A 24,630-nucleotide genomic window follows, 5' to 3' on the forward strand; every position below is an offset into this window, starting at 1 on the left:
GTGTGTGTGTGGGCGCGCGCTCTGGAAGCTGCGTGGTTCGTCGCGTAGACCTTTCGTGGACTCGGCGCCTAAGCGGTGGCCTATTCCCGCGTGCACACGAAGCTCGTCCGACGTGTGCCGCTTGGCTGGACTGCTGCTTGCTGAGGATTGCCACATGTTCCTGCTACTTTCGAGGGGTCTCACCCCGCAAATGCAATGCCAAAGCACGTCCGAAAAAAAGGGAATCGGGGTGGTTTTTCAAGACAAGTAATTAAGAAGAATTACTTCTGTCGACAAATTACTGCCCCCCTCCCAAAAAAAATCATTAAATTAGGAAATTACTCGGCAAGAAAAATATTAAATTACGTTACAAATTGGCGAGAAAATTATTTGAGTTACCGCTATTTCGTTACAGTAATTCAATTGTTCCCGGAATGGTTATCACTGACGGCGGTCATGGGTTCAATCACTGTGCACAACGGGGTTTTTTTTTTATGTTGCTGACCATGATGTGCGATATGTCTAGTCTTTAATCGTTTAAGTTTATTAATCCTTTTAATAATTACGTAGCGCCATTCTCATTTGTTCAGGCTACCCAGCAGGAAAGTTTTTCAAGCCGTCGCAAGGCAATCTGATCCGGTACAGTATAGAGGGCACTCAAAAACCCGCGCTAGTGAAGCTGCAAGCAACGCACCCCGCTATACAGAAATGAGCATTTAAAGTTTGTGTGCCGATTTGTAGGGTCTAAATGAACGATGCGTGGGCACGTCTCTTGCAAGCTTGCAAGAAGGCAGTCTCTTGCAAGAAGGCAGTCGGATCGATAGGTAGAACGCTTATTTTGGCACTTGGTGCAGTCACTCCCCTCCACGACAAGTCGATTAAGTTGGATGATCACCTTCTTGCATTATTTCAGAACGATGGTTTTCTTTATTTTTATTCGAAGGATAAATGCATCAGATGTCGAAAGGCGCCCATGGTCTGCATAGTCAGCTTCCAAGGTTCATAGTGCGGTAATCCTACGAAGATTTCTGGCATGATAGTAAGCTTGCTACATTTTTCTTCTCGGGCACTACAGGAAGCTCAAAAGTTGCCGCCCGATTCGTAGTCAATGAATTCGTGTGTCCTGTCATTGTAAGCGCACTTTGATAAGGGAGCATATTTTCCGCGCTGGCTCAGTAGCTGAGTGGTTACTGGGAGTTCTGCTGTTAGCACGAGCTTCCCGGCCTCGGCAGTAGTATTGCAATTCAGGCGAAGGGAAAAAAAGCTCGTTTACTCAAATTTAAATGAGTGGCAGAAAATCTAAGGTGTTCGAATTATCCAAATTAATCTGCGGTCATCCTCAACGCCGTGCCTCATGTAGACCTAGTTCAGTTTTATCAAGCCAAGATACACAAACTTTGTTGATATTACAATTTTTCATAAGAACAGGGCTGATAATAATTTCCAGCGAGAAGGCGCCACCTGAAGCACAATATTGAATTAGTAGCGGTACACACGCGCTCCAGCTTTGCATAAGGTAAAATTTGAGTTATTAAGATGAAGGCGAAGAGCATTACATCCTGGGATACCGGATGGCAGCGCGGGAGGAAGATGGTCGGTCGGAATGGCGCAAAGAAGAACCACAGTTTAGCCGCTGCATAGTTTGATGGCGGCCCACTAATGTAACTCGTAATTCCCGTGCACCTTCCTCCACTTGCAAAAAGAGGCTGCTGTATTATATGAAAAGAAATAGAATGGTAAATGCGCCGGCACAAACTAGAAAGAAATTATTATTCTGATGACGCAGGAACTGAGCAGAATAAGAATTCATAAGCTTGTTTTTCGTCCAGGAATCCGTCATTCGTGCAACATATCTTCCTTGACGTACCGCCACTGCGCCAAAAAGACACAATTGAGCATAAACTAGACCTTTATTGGAGCCAATTTAGTCCACAAAGCACACGATATTTCTTGCTTTCCAAGTATTTTGGTGTGTGTGCGTGGATGAGTGATTCGACAAGATTCCCCTTTTCAAGAAAGGGAGTCATTACGCATCATAATCAACCTAAGCGAAGCCATATGGCTACAAAGGATGAAAGACAGCTTTAACAGAAACATCGTAGATCGAGAAATATTTTCCGGGTTCAGGGATCGAATCCGGGACCCCCATCTGTCCAGGGCAGTCTGCTTACCAGCTAATTTAACCAGGACACCTAGTAATGGTCCGGCGAGGCCGCGTTGACCAACAACTTCGGCCTCGCCCTGGCATCTGCTAGCCGTCCTGGTTAAATTAGTTGAGCGATTGCCCGTGACAGCCTGTGGTCTCGGGTTCGATCACTGGACCGGGCAGAATTTTTCTTGAACGATTAAGTTACTGTGAAAGCTTCTCTTTGGGCTGGTTTTTGCATGAATGCTAAAGAGTAATTACTCTCTTTTTTTCAGATCTACTTCACACTGGGAGATTTCCATGTGCGTGAATGATTCACATTTTCAGCAGGTGAATGGCTCAGTAACAAAAATGAGGAAAACTGAAGAATGCGTTCGTAGCACACATAATGCCTGTCTAATCGTTTTCTATCAGCCATTGAATTGCAAGACGTGGAGAACAGGACCCAGAGGATGCTGGACATCAGCCTGGCCAGGAAGCGTACACACGCACGTAGTGAGGTTGGCTGTTCTGCCAGATGAAAGCCCAGTTCACAAATGCTATACACGTGGCGCCGGTAGTCTCTCAATTTGTTGACGCTATAGTTGAAGCCGCTGCTGGCCCCAACAATTCAGGAGCAGAACGTTCGTATCATTTCGAACCTGAGAAAGGTTCGTGACTGGATCCCACCTGTCACACTGTCAGTCAGAACAACCGAGCGTACAGCTCGCCGCGGTGGCTTAGTACTAAGACCACGGAGTTCCGCTGCTGAGCCGTAGCGACGTAGGATCGGATCCCGGCCTCGGCGGCCGCTTTTCAATGGAAGCGGTATACAAAAATTCCCACGTGCTGTCTGATGTTAGAGCTAATTAAAATGCACCAGGTGATCGAAATTAACCCGGCACTATCCACTACGGCGCCTCTAATAGTCCATGTGAAGCTTCGGGCTTTAAACACCACGTACCATACCGCAGCCGAGTGTCTGCAGTTATCAAAAGGGCCAAGCAATCTTGCACTTTTTTAATGCACGAACAGCTTCAGGGGTCGTGATTTGCGGGGGCCAGCCGTACCGTCCACTTCAGTGCCATCAAACCATGAAATGTATGCTGGGGTGCAGATCCCTGAAGCTTGTAAGGTTTCTCGCTCGACGAAGACGCACTCGCGAAGTGAAGGAGGCGCCGCAAGCAGTGTACACATGCGTAAGGAAGCAGCATTGATGGATCCCCAAAAGACGGCGTGACCGAAGACGCACTTGACCCAGCAGTGAAACACGACAAAGATACTGTCAACAAGCGCCACCGACGCGGCTAGCCTCCTTCCATCAAACAGCTTTCTGGCAGCGCCAACTCCTCCACGGGGAGCGTAATTGATGGGTCAGGAGGTACAGCTTGCTCCCTCGAGGAGTGGACTGCACGTCCTTTTCAACTGCTTTCCGGGCACTACTAGACATCTGACATTTCTGTCGCGATACAGGGGTGAACGAAGTCAAGTAACTTCCCTCGCTTCCTGGCGCCTCTCGGGCTCAGGAGCCGTCCTTTTTACTTTTAGGTCTCTTCATTCATATGAGATCCTTTGAGGTCGCAAGGCCCGAGGTATACCTCGTCTGCGGTAAGGAAGTTTCCATTGGGCACATGTTACTAAAATCGTTCAAGCAGCAACCTTGCTCAATTTCTTCAAGAATAGCATTGAACGTATACTGTCATCCAGTTTCACCATCATAGCTTGAGCGACAGAAATGTATTGAGCAGGAGTGCATTTTACACCGCAAACTGAGACGAACACAAAAAGGTGGCTCTCCTTTCGTTTGGTCATACGCAAACGAACAGAGAACATTTGCTTTTTTCACCTTTCAGGCTAAATCTGCCGGCGCTAAGCACCACTAACACATACTTTTTCGACATGAAAACTAATACGTCGGTCCCTTTTTCTCCATGATGTAACGGCGGGTATCTATTAAACATACTAAAAGATTACAAGGATCGCACACGGGTTCTCTCCTGATTCGTTACAATATTGCGATGGCAAATAGCGAACGCGTTTGCGGCATTCTGATCCCCGACTTCTGCGAAATGCACCTTTCAGAGGCCAGATAAATCTTCTGTTGGTAAGCGCTTACCTTGAGGAACCGTGGCAACTTCGAGCGGCTTCAGTTGATTGGCAGATATTTACGTGCCAAAGCAACACACAAGTATATACGAAGGACTCCGCATTAATTTCGACCATTAGATGATGTCTAGGCGTCGACCGAAATCTCAGTACACAGATGTTATTTAGGGGCGTACAAATATGTGAAACTTTCGAATAGCGAATCGAATATTTATTCGACTAGCTGAAGTAATTAAATATAGCACGTAATATTTGAAACGAATCTTATCCGTCTTTAAGCTTTTTAATAGTTTTCGACTAACTGGCACGGAGTTCCCATAGAGCACGCCGTAGGCTGTTTCAACTACAGTTTAAAAAAAAAAAAGGCCTACTTCGACGCCGCATAGCATGCTGCCGCGAGCTGTCTGTGTGGAAACGAAGGTTCAGGGGCGCGATGCGGTCCATTCGTGTGGCGGCGTTCATAATGCTTATCCATATAGCCTTGAAGAGTGGGCGATGCGGTAGGGTTTTGCCACGTTTAGCGAACCCTGCCTTCAGGTCCGATATTAGAGGAGGTGGCTCGAACTCTCGTTCCCCTCATCGACTGAGATGTGATGCGTTCCCGTTGACGCCATCTGATGCAAAATTTAATTTTCTTATGCACACGACATTGTGGTCATGGCGTTTATATATTGGCTTCGTGTGGTGTGTCTCTATGGCGGAAATTAGAGCTGCGTCTTTCGAAATGTACAAATTCAACTTCATTACTGATAGCGCCGCCGCTAGCGCTTCAGTATTTCACGTGGATATTTTTTTGTGCCAATATTTGCCAAAGTGGTGTGAAATTCATAAAAATGTACAATTAGTATTGGATTGAATTCTTTCACTATTTTGTTCATATTCAATTCGGAGTTTACCTACACTATTCGTATTCGACTCGGTAGGAAAGTTAACCTATTCGTATTCGATTCAATTCGGTTCTCAAAAAGTGCTCTTCGCACACCGCTACACTTTTACTGCCTTTCATCTATACGGAAATAGGACCGCTGTAAACGGAATGTAACTAGAGACGTTGGGCCCAGAAGTCGAACACCAAAGTCACTTAGCCACCGTGGTGTGTTGCTAGGTGAAAAGCATCGCGCTGCTCGAATTACGGTGTGTTATGTACTTGTGTTTGGTATCTCGTTCCTGAGTCCTACAGTGGGGCATTCCGTTTAACTCCAATAATTAAGATTTCAGTGCATAACTTTATTTCCTGTTCTAAATATTTAGACCTCATCTTGCCACCTGCAACAAGCGCCAGCACTGTTCTGTGCTGCTCGCTGAGATATGCGCCAGCTCTCTAATGCGTCTGGGTTGGTGCATGATGGTTAGAAATGTGCGTTGTCTACGGTAGTAGGCGAACGTTAGAATCTCTGTCGATGAATGCTGAGCTGAAAGTCAATTGTCGAGAGAAAAGATTTGTGCGTTCATTAGGATAGACAGAGTCTGCTGTGAACGGAAGGCGCGGACATATAACGTGGCTGAGTTTGTAATTTCCGCGGTCATAGCCATAGTCATCACCGCAATGAGCGTGTTGGTCAAGCGGCACAAAACAACGAGTAGGCATTGTCTGTACGATGGGCGCATGCTAAACGGCTCAACCTAAAGTAGTGCGGGCATCACGCATGGAATTCGGCAAGAAACCGCAGGACGGTGAAGTTTCATGCCGCACCCGTAAATTCCTTCAATGAGATCCAAAAATTAACTATTTCAGCCCCTTTTGTCCTGCAGTAGCTTGAAAACGCTGCCAATTTGGAAAAAGTGAGACATTTTTGGTTCTTAAACTTCCCTAAGCTCCCTAAAAATATCTCTTTCACAAACTGCTCAACTTCCCTGAAAAAGAGAAAATTCCCCGAAAGGAACATCACTGCTGTGGGAAGCTCAGACACACACCGGGCACGAAAAAGATACGCACGGTTGCCCCAGAAGTTGAACGGAGCGCGCGAGGGGTGGACAAATGGCAACCCAGCATGCCCCCGCAGCAGTTGCGCGTGCGTACAGTGAGGAGGCTAGCGGCACAGCCAGCTGACCACGGCTACATTTTTTATTTTCTGCCTCATCGGGGGCTCGGGCGAAGCGGCGCTGCTTCCAGAGATGCGTGTCAGAGGCGCCACAACATACGAACCCTTTCAATGAGGTGAATGCCATTTCGGTAAGATAAATTAGAACTTTTTGGTTAGATGAATGCTGAAAGCAGCGTTCCTTCGCCCGGGCCCCCAACAAGGCGCACATTAAAAGTACAACAAAGCTCACCGCACGTACCGCCTGCTCACTCATCGCAAGCGGGACCATCCTCTGCTTGAAAGTTGAGTGATGGGGTCTGTCCGCTGCTTGCGTTGCTCGGGTTAACTTTCGGGGCACCTGCACGCGCGTCGAGCATCGTGTCCGTGGTCCCTGCGCTGCCCAACAAATTCGGTCGGTTACCAAATGGCCCGACACACTCCTCTTCCTTCAGCGGCAACATGAACGCACAGCTTGGTTTCCGCCTCTTTCACGTGAGTAAAGTTGGTGCGCCACCCGGCGGCTGCATTTCATTCAACCTCCGTCGGATAAAAGTGATCCATACGCAGGAGTTGTTGAGTACGTCTTCCGTGTTTAGCGCCGCTGTATCTTTAGTTAGCAACTGCAGCCTGTATTTTTGCTCATCGCAGTCTCGACGGACAAGAAATTTGGAAAAAAAAGGCGAAATCACCTCTTTGCATTTTGCCATGCACGGATAAGAGTTTTCCGAGAAACGGGTACATGAATATTGGTTTTGACAGTGAAGTGAAAGTGGGACTTGACATCGTCATTCCTCGAGGCCTTGCCTATTTGCATTAACAAGCATACATTACGGAGCCCATACGCAAATGTCCTTCTAGGGCTAAACGTGAAGCCAGCACGGTATCGGCATTCCCCGGATAAAGTGGAAATGGTACCCCTTAGGTGCGGGTGAAGATGCTTCCACGTTTCTTAATTTGTGCTATGAAAAAAAAAGCTTCAAACTTGGCTATGTTTGTTAAGAATAAGCTGGCATCAAGCACACTAAGTTTTATTGGAAACTGCAGAGCAGATTTGAAGTTAAAAAATTAACATTTGTAAAGCAAAGCACTGAGAAAGGTACATTTGCAAAAAAACTCTTGTCACCGGAACAACAAAATTGACAGCAATCTTCTGCATTATATGTAGTATCGACTGAACTAGAATAATTGCGCAATCCCGGATATTTCACGACAAAAAAAATTAAGCTTGACATCCAGTTTATCACAACTTCTTCAGTGATATAAATTTATATTTTAAAAATTTTTTTGAGGGAATACTGATTCGTAGATGCATTTAAGTATCCTGAGAGTTTCATTTGATTTATTCTAAAGGCCGATGAAAAAAAGTTTATATAGGCACCAAAACTGCGTTTTTCAGAAGTAGCGTTCGAATAGTTTTTTGCTTTCTCATCACACTAAAATTCTCCTGGGCAATATTTTTTGCATCCATCTTGCTCATTTGTTTTAGAAAACCCTTTCCGCTTGCTGGCCTCGACTTTTCTTGCTTGTTTCTACTGTGCCGAGGCCCGGAAGTCTCCTTTCCGGCGATCTTTCCAGCGCTTGCATTCGCGGGACAAAATCGACTACGTTTCGCATTCACCCTAACAAAACGATTACCACAAAACTTAAGGTGTCGAGTCCACTTTGCTGAGATGCGAGGCATTGTCCACGTCGTTGGCAGGCTGAAAGAATTAGAATAGCCTAAAACTTGCAAATCTGGCGCGCAGTGGAGATGTGTACACGACGGTATTGCGAACGCTTCTTGGAACGCTCGCTGAATAAGCGCGGGAAGCACGGCCTGAAAGGCGCGAAAGGTCGTCTGCCGCCAAATATGGAAACTATAGGCAAAACAGGAACTTATCTATGATAATATTTCAGAACAAAGACCTTGCGTTCTCTATTTCTTCCAACAAGACCTTTTTGTGGCAGCACATCTCGCCAAGAAGTTTCTTTGTGGCGAAAGGCCAAGGACACAAACTTTTCAGCAAAGCTGCCGATGGTTTGCTCATCTTCCTAGAACATTTTTCTCTGAGGAGCTAAATACTTTTGAGCACGTAGCATTACATAGCCAAAAATGCATGCTGCACAGAAATTAATATTCAAATATGTGTTCACTAAGCTTCCAATTTACATTAATTTTAATTAAAAATAGTAGCGAAAGCTATTATCAATTTTTTTTAGAGTTAGGATTAGTAGGCTTTAATCTGAGAGAAAAAAAAATCACAGGACGATCATGAGAGCTGATGAGAGAATGCTGCGATAGCAGTTGTACTTAACCTCAATTGTTGCTTTAGTGATTTCACTCTAAAGAATGTTTTACTCGAATCCGAAGGTTCAGACGCGCAACAAAATTTTTCAGGGTGTAGGTGGGCGGATGTGTTTGGCGGGTGGCGCTTCTGGAGGGTGGAGCTGGGACGAGAGGGTTCTGGTGGGTGGTGCCTCAGGAGGACAGCTGGCTTTCCCACTGCTTCTATTAATTTGATTTCGACGTTGCTTGTTCGTTCCTCTAATGCGTGGGCTTCTAGTGGGTAGAGGCATCGTGGAGGGTACTGATAGGTCGATTTGTGGTGGGTGGTGCTATCGGAGGGTGAAGGTGGGGTGGAGAAGTGGGTACTCTGTGCCAAGACCTCTATGGGTCGCGTTTTCTTGATCATTTTGAACAACGACAACTAAATAACTACTAAATGCAGCTAAAAGTTTTCACTCTCAACTAAATATGCATGATTCACAAAAGTGCTAAATATGCTGCGTTTTGTCAAGTAGACCGAAAGCTATAGAGCCTCTAATATGCGTCATTATTTTGTCATTTTTCGCCTTCTTTCACATTTCACATTTTTAACATTTCATTGAAACGCTACAGAAGCGGGCCCTCATCTGACACAGTAGCTTTTCCAAAAGCTTCACGCAAGCAGGTAGGTCTAACACGCGACTTTCAAGCGTCTGTGGGAGCGACCCGACCATTGGGTGGTTGGCGACCGGACCTCATCATTGGCTGCATATCGCAACCAATGACAGCCAGTGGTCAGGTCCGGTCGCCTGCTGTTGATAGAGCGCTGCGATTCACCTCACCATTGACTGCATACTGCATCCAATTTCGGCCAATGGTACGGTCCGGTCGCCAGCCACCTAATGGCCTGGTCGCTTGCCCCAGACGCTAGAAAGCCGAGGGTATATCTAAGTGACAACTGACAGAGGACCAAATGGGCGCGAAATGGACAACGGAAAATGAACAGCTCATAGAATACGGCCCCAGTTAACATTTAACCATTACCGTTAGTCTCCTTATTTATTGAGAGGCGTGTAGCCCACCGTAAGTAATATCAATATCAGGTTTTAGAATTCCGAAAACGCAGTTACCCTCAGCACTCTGGCGCACCAAAATTCATGCGCTTTCGAAAAGCTTGCAGGCAAAGCAACCCCTCCAGTGCACGTAACTCGTCGAAATAGCCAAAATTTGTTGGGCCACAGCACCGAGGGTAACCGCGTTTTCGAAATTCTAAAAACTGATATGGATATTACGGTGGGCTACACGCCTCTCAATAAATAAGAAGAGTGCAAGTAATAATTCAGAAACTAACTACTGAATATTAGTTAGCCTGCCTACTAAACACATTTTACCTTTATTTTTGCGCGCTACACCGCTGACAATGCTATGACAAAAACGCGGTCTTCTAACTGCCTATATTTAAAAAAGTACAGGACATCTTATGTTAAACATAGGTATGATAAGGGTTGTCCCTACGTAACTTGGGCCAAGACTTCAAAAATGAAAAAGAAATACTTCGGAGGCGAATTCAGCCTAGTGGATGCAGTTGGCATTAGCATAACCCGGGCTATTTTTTTGTTTCCCCCGTAACTAAATGCATTTTTTTTAATTACGCAACATTTTAATTATTGGCTGCAGACCCCACGTGTGATATACAAAGTTGTAGAGCGCCTTCTTAAATCACTTATTAAATTGTTTTCTGCGCGATATGTCTCTCATAATTTTTTTTCTCCGCTTCTAAGAAAGCCCGGGAAATATGAAATAGCAACGTGAGGGGACACTTGCGCGCTGCTATTGTGCTGCTCTCAAGCGTGAAATGGGTGAACCAGGTCGGCTGCAGCATCACTGTGGCCACGGAGAAGCGGCAGGGCGCTATGCCGGTTGTAGGTATATGGGTTTCTGACTCCTTTCCATAACGGCGCAAATGCACGCTGTTGGCTGAGGGTTGCCGAAGCGACAAAGCATCCAAAACTGCGAGAGAAAAAGCAAATAGCTTCTTGATTCTGCTTCAAGGAAGGCAAGGGTGAAGCGCGTGAGAAAGATGGAAGGCGATGACAGCTGCCGCAATTTAGCCGCTTGATAAAAATGGCCTGACCCAGTTTCCACATCGTGTGAATCAATCACTAGTTTCCATTTATCAGGTGCTCCTCAGGCATCCGTATACCTAGGTGTTCTCGACAAGAACGTCACTTGGGTGTGACCTGCGTATAGAGCAGCAGACATGCCTTACTGCAATGTGGAAAGAGCGGATATGATTCTGTCTCTTTGTGCATCAAGTGGACATAGAAGGCCAGCAGCAGCTATTTCAATGCTAGCATCCAGGTACGAGTCCAAGCTCAACGTCGACTGTGCATGCATTTGAGACTCCGACAAAATGACAACTTAACAAAGAAACGTCACGCGGCTTTTTCTTATTTCGCAGGTTTTCTTTATAACGCAGAAAAAAAGACTCCGTGAGGCATATCGCGGAGAAAACAAATTAATAGATGATTTCTAAAGACACTATACAACTTTGCGTACCACGCTTGGAGTCTGCAGCCAATAATTAAATAGTTTGGTATATGTGCATAACTAATCAGTTAGTTATGGGAAAAATAAAAATAGCCTGAATTACTCTAGGCTAGTGAAAACATCGTGAGTTCGGCTGAATTCGCATCCGAAGTGCCTTTCATTTTTCAAGCACTGGCACAAGTTACATGGCACAGCCAGTATAAACTATGCGGTAGGTGGCGGTTGCGAATATAAATTTGAAATCGTTTACATTACTCTCATGCCCTCGAAATTTTAAATGCGTTTCTTTTTTTTTCTTGAAGCATGTCATATCAACTAGCCTGAAGGTATATGTTTCTGTGAAGAACTAGGAAACTTACTCTCTCCGCTCAAAAGGAAGCCTCATTGCAGGTATTGTGGTTTGGTTTATGGTGACTTAACGTCCCAAAGCGACTCAGGCTATGATGGACGCAGTGGTGGATGGCCCCGGATAGTTTCGACCACCTGGGGTTCTTTAACGTGCACTGGCATCGCACCGTACACGGGCCTCTAGAATTTCGTCTCCATCGAAATTCAACCGGCGCGGCCGGGATCGAACCCGCGTCTTTTGGGTCAGCAGCGGAGCGCCATAAGCACTGAGCCAATGCGGCGGCCCTTTTTGCAGGTAGTATATTAGGGCAAAATCGAATATATGGTTGCATTTTATATCTGCCCACAGGAATGATTAATTTACCTACTGGAAACTATTGTATTTTTCCCTTTCTAGCCTCACATTTTGTGTTAACTTATTGGTTTCTCATGAAAATAAAGTGCACAAAATGTGTAATTATGGAGAGGAGGAAAAAAGGTGCTAAGTGATTATGGTTTAGTTTTACCGACATATATTGTGCTTCCAAAAATACAGAAACACGAATGTCAGATTTCAAGAAGAATAAATGGCTGAATAAGTGCGCCGAAAAATGTCACGCTCTAACTGCCACTGCTTATTTCGCCTACCGACCATTGCTGCTTGGAGAAAGGTCGTGATTTTATTTTGCCGTAAAACAAATCGAAGCGACTGAAAAACGGTTGAGGATCGAGGAGCCTCAGGCCACTATCCAACACGCCAACAAGAGGACTTGTCTTCGCGTGGGCAATGCGTTCACTATTGGCAGGGATTAAATAATGACTTCGCCACGAAAAGGAGGCACTGGTCGGGGGAAGGAGGGTGTGAAGTGGGAAGTGCACGTGGTAAGAGGGGAAAAGTCAACTTGAAAACAAAAAACTGCTGTCCAGTCAGGGCCAATGCTGGGACTGGCGGCATGATAAAGAGGAAGTACCGTTGACCTGTTTATTTTTTCCTTTCTCTTTTCTTTTTAGTTTCATCTGCTTTGACCTTGGGCTGTGCATCTCCTGCTATCGTTTTTCAATGAACCTCCAGTCAAGGATCCACCATAAAAGTCCATTATACAAGTTCACTTTTACGGTTAACTTTTAAGGCACTTTGTGGGCACTTTAAGGCACTTTTGTGAAGGCTTCTTTACCGTGGGCCGTGCGCAGAGCCAAATTTAAACTCGACCGAAGGAAAAAGCAACGGTTCTCCGAAGTTCGGCGACCACGGCTACGTGCCCGCAGAGCTGATACGAGAGAAATGACAGACGAAAGGGAAGAGCTGCCTCCCAGCGTCATTTCAATGGCTTCAGCCCCGCAATGTTTCGCGCCGAAGTAAATACAAAGGTTACAGCGAACCTTCCAACTTGCCTTTTCTGCGGCTGTTGACGTAGAATTCTCCTTGAATCTTCCTTTTGTGGGCGTAGGAGCCCTGAAACGACGTCCGGCTCCGTTCAGCGACGTTAGAAAAGACGCTGAGTTCACGCTCAAGCACAACGGCTTCGCTACAGACGTGCTCATCGATTTTAAAAGTAATGCGTCTTGAGCACTTTTCCAAGGGCTGATGATAGAAACTTTGGGAAGACAAGAACTACGTGGAATAAAAGCGTCCTTGTTTAGTTCTGCCGCTAAATGCTATCGCGAACATGCATTTTTAGTAACTCTCGCTCGCAGTTTCCCAATGCGTGAGAAAGTCTGATTTTTATGGTGTAGGCGCCAGCGCCCGCGTATGTGTGTGAGAGGAGTATGTGCGCTTGTGAGTGCACACCGTTCCCCCGCTATATTTCCACATCGGCAGCGGGGCGGAATGTTCTCGGTACGCGCCATGCGTATCCTAACTGACTACATTGTCTTTTGCAGCTTGTCAGGTAGAAATCTAACCCGGGCCGCCAGGTGGTAAGACTGGAACTTGTGCCAAGGGCTTACACGGTTTACAAATTTACTTCCATGAATTTTGCACGCTTTAACATCGAGCCTTATACTGAAAAACTTTCTTACTTTTTAATACAAGGGCAGCGATCAGCTTGCGCGGCAGTTTTTTTTTTTCTGCTACGATACTTCTTACTACGCTGGCACTCGCTAAGAACGATCCGAGTTTACCTACGAAAATGTGCGCGACTTGGGTTTCAGAAACTGCTACTGAGTTGCATTCATGCATAAAATTGTGCACGTTGCAGCATAGGTATTTAACATTTTCGACGTGTTTCCCTCATATATCATGGACTCACGTTCATGCAAGTAAAACACAGAAACACAAATATTGCATGCATTGGTGTTCTTAATTGATCATTTCTCGCCTTCCGCTTCAGAAATCTCGTGTCTGCAATTTTTTAAAACATCTGATGCATTTTTGTCCCGAATGCCGCCTCTGATTTTATTTATTTCTTCCAAGAAAAAATTTTACGAAAGGGGCAGCATGATTTTCAGGCGGTCACTTGTACTTTGTTTGTCTTGATGCAAAAAATTAATGGCTCTGCGCGCGATTCTCCGGAAAATAAATCGACAAAAAATAATAGCGTGAAAGGGATAAAAGATATCGAGATTGCTATCAGAGGCTCGTAAGCGCTTCCTTTCCATCTTTGCCACTTTCTCGCGTAAGCCGCTCTTATTTTGCGCACGTACTTCTTAAGTGGCCTCGTGTATTTGCTCGGAACTCGAATTAAAAAAAGAAATCAAAGTACTGTCACTGAAATTGGTCTGTCGCTCAAAAAGGGGCAGAAGAATTAACTTTTTTAATCTGGTCTCGTTCTCTTATCTTAAGAAAATAAAAGTATACAGATTAACGAGTGTGGAATGCCAGGACTCCGGCTTGCCCGCCACCCACAGTCGTTAATCCGTTCTGTATTTGGCTTCATTTTGACCACTTATCGTAAGTGTCTCACAGGTGAGAAATGCGGACGCCGAGTGACACTAGCGCACATTCATTTACGATTTAACCCAAGTAACAATAGCCCCAAGAAGAACACAACGTCACATTAATTCTCGTCACGAGACCGCCACACGAAATGAAGACGGCACTCCAACTTGCACCGTGAAATAAGTCGGGCGTTGGAAGACTTACCGTGCAGGGTTCATTGACGGCGAGACTGTTTCATTGCCACAAGGGAGGCGCTCCACTCGCCCAAAGTTTCTTTGCACGAAAGTGCGCGGACGCCCCGCGTGGCGCCCCGCTCTCCAAACTTTGCCCGACTGTCGAGGCGCACCGGCGCAGACGACTTCCAACGCCGGACGAAGGAGCAACGACGCTGGCCGCGCGCTCGCGATGGGGTCCGGCGGTCGAGTACGCCAATCTCCGCCGTCGGCGCACCTCACAATGCAGCCACGCCGGAGCGCGCGCGGCCCGGAGGCGGGAAAACTAATCGGCGCATGCGCCGCTCTCCATTGGAACTGCTCCTCACGCAAGGCGGCACGGGCAGTTTCTCGCTCTGCTTTTTCTCCTTTCCTTCCCAGGCTGTTTCTCTCACTTTTCTCTTTCATTGGAGAAAGCACGAAAAGGGAAAGACGGTATTACAGAGCCATCGGCTGAGGATATAGAAGAAATAGTTATCCGTTTCTTTTTGCCATTTCCTTCCCTACCACTTCTTTCCTTCTGCTTATTTCCTTTTGCCTCTATCTCACTACGTGGGCGGAACTGAAATAGCGAGAGCTATGGAGGCGCGAAGCCTCGTCGTGCGAACCAATATCCTGGCTTTTTCGAGGTATGCAAACAAGGTGCAGATGGGTTCGCGACGTTTCTTGGCGGGCAACGTTTTATCGTGGAAAGTTACTTTCGCGCGATACCCGTCGCTCCTGACGCGCGAGATCGAAGCCACCTAACTCGCTTTTGTTTCGCGTCATCTTGCCTCACCTGGCGTCATGCACGCAGAAAGGCTCTTCGCCTCCCGGAAAGTCTTAACATAACTTTGATTTCTTGCCAGTGGAGCGAGAAGCTGCAGGCAGCATTGTTTCGCTTGCCCTGTAACTTTCCTTGTTTTACGTAGAATACCTGCCTCCCTGTGAAGTTTAAATCGAAACGAAAAGTATGGATTTGCGGAAACGCATACGTTCTCTGGAATCTTCCGAAGGTTTATTCAGGACAATGGCCTCTGCTGCCAGGTTTAAGCGAGATTGACGCCTCCTCGGAAGCACCAATCGGCAGTACTTTACTGCCGCGTACTTTTCACCTACATCTCAATAAAACAAACCAGCAAGGTCCCCTTAAAGCGATACTGATACTGAGGAATGAAAATTGGCCTGTACAGATTGATTATGGTATTTTAATGACAAAGAGCTTACGTTCACCTAAGAAAACCAGATTTGATAAGCTAAAAAATAAAAATCAAAGACAGATATCAAACCACACGTCGTTTTCATAAGTCAATTGCGGTGACGTTAAGTGCGTTTTTTGTTTTACCTCTGAGAATAGATCACACCACCGGGCACTTCTTATCGGAGCCCCCAGTGCACTCGCCGTCGTGATCAACGTCACGAGGTTGAATCCAGTTGCGGGGAAAACAGTATGGCAACCTTAACCTCAACTTTTTCAGAAAGAAATATCTCATTTGCTGCCGAATAAACGGGTGGAGTCATCCTCAGTGTCGCATTGAAGCGTATGCGCGCAGAATTCTCGGAGATTTTTTTTCTCCCCTATTTAAAAAACAGCACTAAAAATATCATTCTTAACAAAAGTTCCGTCCATATGAGGATGTGTGGCAGATTTCGAAGAAGTGGTCTGAAAACGTGAAAGATTAGAACTATCAGCAGCGAGATAAGTCGGAGTATTGTTCAGGGAACAACGGGCGATCCGACAGACATGGTTAGAAACTGGGTCTGCTACAGCGACTTGTAAACCGTTTCAGAGTACTACTAAAAACGATATCGAAAATCCCGATATGCTTACAGAAACTGGAGATGAGAGCCTCACTGAAGAGCGATCACTGCGTTTTATGCCCGTTATGATGTTTATTGATTATTATCATTTTTTTTAAAAGCTGCTTCAGTGAAGAAACTCATATTTCCCCGGCTCTAGAATTTACCTGTGGTAAGAAGCATGATGGGTATCTTGCTAGTGGATTTTAAAGATAGCGATACCACAGGTTCACGTCACGGAGGTTATGACCGCAACTGACGGCGGCGGGCGAGCTCAGCGTCGCCGCCCCACCGCTAGCACTTTATGAGCGTGGTCACGGCAACCTGGTTACTTTCGGCAAGGATGGTAGTACAGTAGTACATGCGGTTCCCTGGTCACATTCACATGTACACTGATGAGTCAATTATTGAAAGTTTTACGTCCGTATTTGTCACTCCACAGGTAATATGAGCAATAAACATGCAGATTGGGGCGCCCAATATAATCGACTGAAAATATTGGCGTTCTTATGTTGGCACTGCGCTTCATGACATCGCTAGGAGATACGCGGTAGAGGACAATCTTCAGGTGTGCGCAGACGCCATAAAGGGTAGTTATGAAAAACTCCTACCAACTCGCCCAACAACTCGTCCTGGCGACAGCACAAGCTCAATACTACGTTGGAGTATGACATGCTCAAAGAACTCCTCAAGGCTACCAAAGCGCATCATGCAGCTAGACTGATCTGTTCTTGTGGATAACCAGACACTGTTTTGTCTTCTGAAACTGCGAGGAAAACGGTGGCTGGGAAAGCTGATAACTACACTAGCACTTGTGGTCTAACCTTATTACAGGGTCAAATTTGCCGTTTCATAAAATCTGTGCGCGTTCAACTGCGTAAAATATTGTTGCTTGAGTCATACTCTAGACGTTCAGTCAAATTTTGAGGGGATCCCTCAAGATGGAGTAGATTTGTAACCAGGGAATAACTGCTCATTGCCATCCACCCAAACGCAGCCATAAGATTGAAAAGAAAGGCTATACACCTTCCGCAGAAACTTCATAAAGAAAATTTTGTCCTGGTTAGGGGTTTGAACCCGAGACCAGCGCTTCACCGGAACGGTCGCTCTACCAACTGAGATAACTGGAACGGCTAGCATATGGCAGTGCGAGAGCGAATTGATCAATAACTCGAAGTAGTGGGGGCAGTGTTGGTCAAATGTTTAGGGGAATCCTCCAAGATGGAGCACATTTGTAATAAGGGAGTAATTACTCATTGGCATCCACGCAAGCTCAGCCACACGGCTACAAAGGAAAGCTATTCAGCTTCTACAGTAACTTCGTAATTAAATAAAAATCCACCCTAGTCCGAGGTTTGAACCCGAGAAGTTCCGACCTTTATAACATTGGTCCATTGACTCGTTTTAGCGTTTCGTTATCTTCAGACAGAAGCCCCGAAGCACTGTTTCACCGTTTGCATTTGGAAGCCGTCTTGAGAAAGCGTTCTTTACAAATAATTGGCCGATGTGTGCGCCGTCACAGCAGTAGAGATGTAATCACCTGCTAATGGAACGTACACAACACGGTAACGCTAGAACCCTGTCAATAAGTTATTTAGCCGCCTTCGATAAAAGACCTTTCACCGCTAAAAACCTATTAAGTCAATGGCATCTTCATACATTCCTCACGGCCACTAATGCCCTTAGCAACTACCGGATTGACTCCATTCGAGTACCCTAGGGTAACATGTCAGCGAAGACTGTTTGTTCAGCAGTAATGCCTAAATATTGTTTATATATCATAGCTGTTTAGATTACAATGCCATCTGAGTACCATTCTTGTAGTGTTACTATTATCATGATTCCTTATTTTTCCTTCTGATATTTCTCCTGTGCTCCATCGCATTCAGGCTCTTGATCACGATTAACGTTTTAACCTTTCCCGTTCATACTAATGGCATGTTACGTTATGAATTCCATTGTGCTAAGTGCCCTAGCTGTGTCCTGCTGTGCATTAGGTCGTAAGTTCTAGCGAGATTATTGTTTCTTGTTTTTAGGCTATCTTGGAAATAAATGTTTTTAGTTGCTGATCTTTACGTTATCAAAGCTACACATCATATATTTGTTCTGCGACGTTCTAAATGTGAAGGTTTATTAGCGGTAAACGAAAGCGGTTCCTGAACGAGGCTGTGCGTCCAGGCGAACCCAGAGAGGATCATTCTCTCCGTCATTTTAATTAACTAAAACAAATGATAACAATTTTCGTCACTGTAATTAGCGTGTATATTTATAGTTGAACTATATTGGCGGTCGTACTGCAAGACCTTTTTATTTGTTTCAATTGTGTTATTGCGGTCGTGTTGCGAGGTATTCGCTTCCAACTCCAAATCAGTCCGCGTAATTGCGTATGAAAGGCACCTAAGATCGGCACACAGCGCCTCCCCGAGTTACGCTGCTGTTTCTAATGGCGTTTCGTTAGCCAAAGGCTTTGATGGGGTAAAGGCGATAGTTGCATTTTCACTTTCGGCTAGTAAAATCCATGAAACGCCGCGCGCAACAGCTGCGTCACGCAAGGGAGGAGTTTATGGCTGAACATCACTATGTATCTGTGTGTGGCACTCTGGACTAGCGCACGCTACCGCAAGGCTGTTGGCGTGTTCTTAGACTGATATGTAGAGACACACGCTCCTCGGAAAGGTTCGCCGTCAGAAGTCTAAGCTTGAGTTCCGCCGGAAAATGTGGTGAGAGAATTCGGGTCGTAGTCCGTATGTGGGTCTGTGAGTTGGCAAGTCACCGCATTTCGGAAAATCATGTTATATACCATGTATTTAGAGGGCGAATAACGTTTTCAGCTTTGCCTGGAGAAAACACAACGCCTGTACGTGCATACTGACCATCTTCTTCTGACCTTCTTCACTTCCAACGTTCGTATTACCTGTTAATCAGTGTGACTCCGGAGACATAAAATAAATCTACATACGGGTAATATCCCATATTTCATATGTCTTACTGACGCAGAATTGTGCCTGCTTTTCTTAGAAAATCTTCTCACTTCCCTCTCCCCTCTACTTCGTGAGGCTAAGTTTAAGGATTTGAACTTTAGCGAATATGTTTACTGGAGCAGGCCACTGCTTGCTAATGTTCTTGCAAGACTTCCCTGATCCTTACAGTGTAACCGCTCCTTACCTCTTCCACTTATGATACTCTATAGCATGGCATTAAGAGCTCATTTGGTGGCCCTCAAAGTTTTCGCATAAACAGATGTGATTCTATTGCCCCCCCCCCTCCCTTCATTAAACTGGGAGCATCTTATAACGGTACTAGCCTTTCCCCCTTTATATTTAATTACAGTGGAGCCTTTCCGCAAGTGAGCTGAGGTTCACAGTTTCAACGTTTTGAAATAAATAATTCATGTAACATGCGATTATTTCTGCTCCAAACGCTCAAGTCAGAGCTCGCTCGTCACCATTAGGATCTGGAAAGCTTCCGTCGTAATCATAGCAAGGTCTGTTTTGTGTGCAGGTTATTGCGACCTAGTGCGGCCACAGTGCTGCATGGGTGAAGGCGAGCATACAACAGTGAAACACCCAAGCTTTGTTGGCTTCCTCACCAGCCATTCATTTTCTTTTAACACGATAGCGTTAAGATTTGCGTTGTGCAGGAAATCCGGCGTCGTGGTCGATGGTGTTAAGGCTTGCGTTCCACAGCACATCTGGCTTCGTCGGCGTTGCGAGCGGAAAATCAGGAGTTTACCGCCTGCTCATCGTGGCAGGTGGTAATCTGCCCATCGGATTGTGAGCAAACTGCCCACCGTGTCAGGCGGCAGTTAAATTAATGACTGGTTGCGAGAGGCTGCTCGGGGACAAAAACTTGGATAGCACAAGCCCCGCTGGTGGCTGTGTTTGAAGCAGCCGCCTTCCGAGGCAGTGGCGCATCGCTTAAGCAGTGCATCAGGGCGCGAGGAGTTGTATGAGGACTCCCCGCGAAGTATGAATATAGAGAATGACCAATTCTGCATATAGCAGCATGTACAGGCCGAACCTAGGCGACAGAGGAGGAGCACTTTTGCGGGACGGATCTCTAATGCTATCGCATCTACGCCTAAGGGTAGGTTGAGCGTTACGTGACGGTGAAAGAAAGAACAGTGTCCGTGTCTGCGAACTCCTATGCAAAGAGGGTCCCAGGTTGCTGAAGATACCCATGAACGCTACCGCGTGATATCCTTAAGGCGGAGCTTAAAAAGTGTGACATCATTTGTTTTTGCTCTTCCATAACCTGTTTATCTCTCTGCTCACCTCTGTCCTGCACAGATCAGGCTGGTGTTTCAACAGATTTGTTGCATTACTGGAACTTCGTCCTACGCTTCCCACCCCTGAATGTGCCGCAACAGCTTTTGGCTAGCGGCAATTAAAAACGAAATCAGAGTGGACACTTCCCCGAAAACTGCCTGCTCTATAATGTAATAAATCCTGAAGATAACCAAAACAGTGCTTAATGCTGCTCTCGGTGCGTTGAAAAATGGTGCGAAAAGTGCAGATAAATGTGAAAAAAAAACGCAGTTCTGCAGTCACAAAAAAGACTAAACATGCCTATGGCTACAGTTAATGCCCTCTGCTCTACTTACCACATCAGACATAGTTAAATTAAGATTTTTTTTTTCGAAATGGGCAAATTTCACCTATACGCAAACTAACAAAAACGAGAAAATTTATCTGCACAAACCGTAGCTAAATTCAAGCTTTTGCATTCAGGAGGTGCGAGGTTCGTTCCCTAGTGCTGCCGGGTATCCACCGGTGATACAATTTGTACAAGCCTTCCCCTGGTCTTATTTTGGGTTAAATGCTTGGGAAATGGGTCTTCGACCCCACCTTGAGTAGAAGAAAAATACGTTGTGCCCTGGTGTTCTTTCGCCACAGATGTCCTTGCGCCACAAAAAGCCACCACCATCATAATCATCATCATCATAATCATCATCATCATCTTCTATCCAAGATTTTAAATTATATGCCTTACATTTAGAGCAACTCTACACCATGATTTATAAAAAATTGTGCAAAATAATTTAGTCAGTATCAGCATGTAAACTTTGGATTTGACTCTTTTCGATGTGAAAATCTGGATTTCACCCAGGATTGCGCAGAAAACTTTATTATTTTAGTTCTTTTCAAGCTCCGATAATTGTAATACTTAGAAATGATTATGCTGTGAATACAGAAAAAAATAGCCAGGATATTCATTGTGCTAATAGGGGCACTGCTATGTCCTAACATAAGCAAGTAAAGGCGAATAGCAGACTTATGTTGCAAACTCTGATATTACAGCCTTTTATTTTCTTGTGTTCCCACTTCGACAGCGCGAAAGTAAGCTAACTGGACTGTATGCAAACTAGAATAGTTTACTTCACTGTTGCATTCGAAATGCATAAGTAGTAGCGAAATCGTAGACGCGCACAGGATGCAAAACGACAGGACAACGGCTAGTGTTGTCATTTCCTCTCTGCTTCTGCAATTTCACTTGCAATATAAAATTGAAAAAACCGCTACCAACAAGCCCAACTAAGCGCTTTAACATTCGCTGTAGCAGAGGCGCATCCTTGCTTCATCTGTGACGGAGCTAATGATCTCATCGTTATCATCGTCTTCTGGGTTCAGATCTTCCGCTGGTCTCTTCATATTCTTCTCAGTCGACGAGAAAGTGACGCAGGGGAGGGAATATATGGAACCACGCTTGGAACGGTCCGATCTGCAAGGCTCATGCTGACAAAGAAGGCTTTCAGGAGTGGCTTTGGTTCATTTTGATCCGTACGTGAGCAGAATTTGGCTCCTTTTTGATTTGATGTAAAATTTGCGCGCAGTTTTTCTAGGCGTTACTGGATATTTCTCGTCCTCATAGCTCTTGTCATAACCTTTGAAAAAGCTAGATCTAAGGATGATCTTTCCATTCGAGAAAAATTTGAATTAGTTTAGGCTTCTGGATTTGGCTTATTTCGAGAAAAAAAATAAACGCCTCAAATGCTTGGTAGTCCCTATTTCCCAGGATTTAAGGTGGATAAACTACGTTCTGAAGATTTGTTCAACTGCTCAAAAGAAACTCTGACTTTTGCGTCGAAGCTTAAAACAGCCTATTTAAGATATATGCTCCCAACGTTTGGATATGCTAGGAGATTCCGTAGAAAGTTGATTAATAAAAATGCTTTACAGCGTGAAAACAAGAGCAGCTAGGTTTATAATGTCCAGATATACACGTACCGACTCTGTTACAGAGACGCTGTGCTTAATGTTCCACCTTTGGCCGAACGTCTGCGCTTGACCAGACTGAAATTCTTGATTCAGCTTTCAGAAAATTCTCTCATTATCAATAGTTTCCCTTACTTTGTTTCCAAATGAGTTAATCACCTAAAAGCAAGCAACGAATATTGTTACTAAGCTCCGAATCCGCGCATTAATATAGCGTTAATTATTACTTTTCGAGAACAACGGAATGGAATAATTTGCCAGAATCTCTCGAGAGCCCAGGTCCTTAGCAGCATTTCAAAAAATCTATTTCTACTTAAGCCTGAAATTGCTCTGTCGAGATAATACCTCTTCCTTTCCGCTTGAGGACTGTACCTCTTTTTAGGTGTGCTCCAGAAATGCACCTATATTTGCCCCTTTCGTCATTGTTGCGATGTAACTGCACTTGCGTTTAAAAGTGATCAATTCATTACCCATGTTTCTTTCAATGAAATATCCCGAGCAATGGGTAATGAATTACTTTGCATGAAATGCGATTTTATGCAGCATAGGGAATTATGTATTTTTATGTAATATTTGCAAGGGATCATGTTACTTGTGTTTAACTTGACACGGCCGTCTGTTGCACCTTTTTTTTTCTTTCTCAGTGCGTCTCACCACTCTAACGGCCTCGCGACCAACATTATTTGTACATAAATAAATATTGTTTCCATAGCAAGCTATGTGATGCTGTGACCTCATTGTTACGGGCCGTTGCGGTGGCTGAGTGGTTATGGCGCTCGGCTGCTGACCCGAGAGGCGCGGGCTCGATCCCGGCCGCGGCGGTCGAATTTCGATGGAGGCGAAATTCTAGAGGCCCGTGTGTTGTGCGATGTCAGTGCACGTTAAAGTACTCCAGGTGGTCGAAATTTCCGGAGCCTTTCACTACGACGTCTCTCATAGCCTGAGTCGCTTTGGGACGTTAAACCCCTATAAACCTAAACCGGTCATTGTTACCAGACGAGCGCCGCATTATTCCGTCCCAGAAACCGCACTATGAAAACTTCGTGCCCTCCTCCTCCTATTGACTGCTTTCAAGCTCTCCTTTCAAACTTCACCTGCCTTGACCAACGACTGCGAGCTGGAGGACACGTGACCAGACATGCACCGCCATCTACGAGTGACCATCTGCGTCACAGCCGTAGTTGCGATTACCTGCTAGGATGCTTTTACCTTGATGGGCCCTGACAGAGACCAATGAAAGAAAATTCCGGATATTTTCTTGTGAATGAAAAACAGTCGGCCATGTTAGCGGCTCATAAAGGCCCACATTCATATAATGAATCTTGCGAGATATGCAAGTACTTGCAAACGTAATTTTTTTTTTCAAAATTGCGAACATTCTTCCAACTCTCGACGCCGTCGCCATCAGTTCAAAAACGAAATGTGGTGCTTTACTGAGGAGATAGCTACGGATTGAATGGTCGAACAACCAAGTCAAATAACAGACCGATAGAGAATGAATCCAAGAGACTGCCGAATATTTGTTAATCTATGCTCGCAGAACTTCCACGAAAGCATAACGCCTAAAACGTAGCTTAACTTGAAGCATAAAGCACGTGACTTCGACTGGAATAAGGCCTACTCATGTGCCCATACAAAGTGAACCAGCTCTTAACTGCGACGTTGACGCCACTTGGATACACCCTTGAAAAGAACGATCGCCTCGCCGTTTCTTCGAGCACCTCCCGTCTTGACGTACACTCATCACGAGGGACGGAATCGCAGAGCGCACACCTAAAAAGAGTCCACAGGCTAAAATATTTCTTCTGGATGGTTTTCACCATCAATCTGATGACAGGGTTATCAGGATGGACTCAAATATGGGTGCTGTAAAGAAGCTGCCCTGTACGACAGCCAGTGGTAGTGCGCCATGCGGTTCTCAGAGTGGTCGCTCTCATGCAGTGGGAGAGGAGGACAGCGGTGCAGCGACCACTCATAATTCTTCACTCCGGGGAAGAGCGAGAAGCCTGGTGGTTTCTTATCAAAGAGCGCATCTGCAGCGCATTCGCATTTGCAAAGTGCTCGTCCCCATTACTATTAACACATGTAAGTCGTGTATGATTCCTGACCACGGATTCTGGCCATGCAAATAACCATCTGAAGTGCTCCACTTACAAAGGGTGTGCAAATAAAGCTTCTAACTCTCTTTAG

At 45.4% G+C, this 24,630-nt stretch overlaps 1 protein-coding gene across 1 annotated transcript in view; it reads right to left on the reverse strand.

Moving 5' to 3' along the window:
- The window catches only part of LOC144095708 (QRFP-like peptide receptor), a 207,890-nt gene extending 193,222 nt beyond the window's left edge, over window positions 1-14,668 (reverse strand). Inside the window, exon 1 of the mRNA XM_077629357.1 lies at window positions 14,439-14,668. The gene's annotated coding sequence lies outside the window, so the exon portion shown is untranslated. The remainder of the gene's footprint in view (window positions 1-14,438) is intronic.
- Between the last annotated feature and the right edge of the window lie 9,962 nt (window positions 14,669-24,630).

Source organism: Amblyomma americanum, chromosome 1 (genome assembly GCF_052857255.1).
Source record: "Amblyomma americanum isolate KBUSLIRL-KWMA chromosome 1, ASM5285725v1, whole genome shotgun sequence".
NCBI classification, from domain to species: Eukaryota; Metazoa; Arthropoda; class Arachnida; order Ixodida; family Ixodidae; genus Amblyomma; species Amblyomma americanum.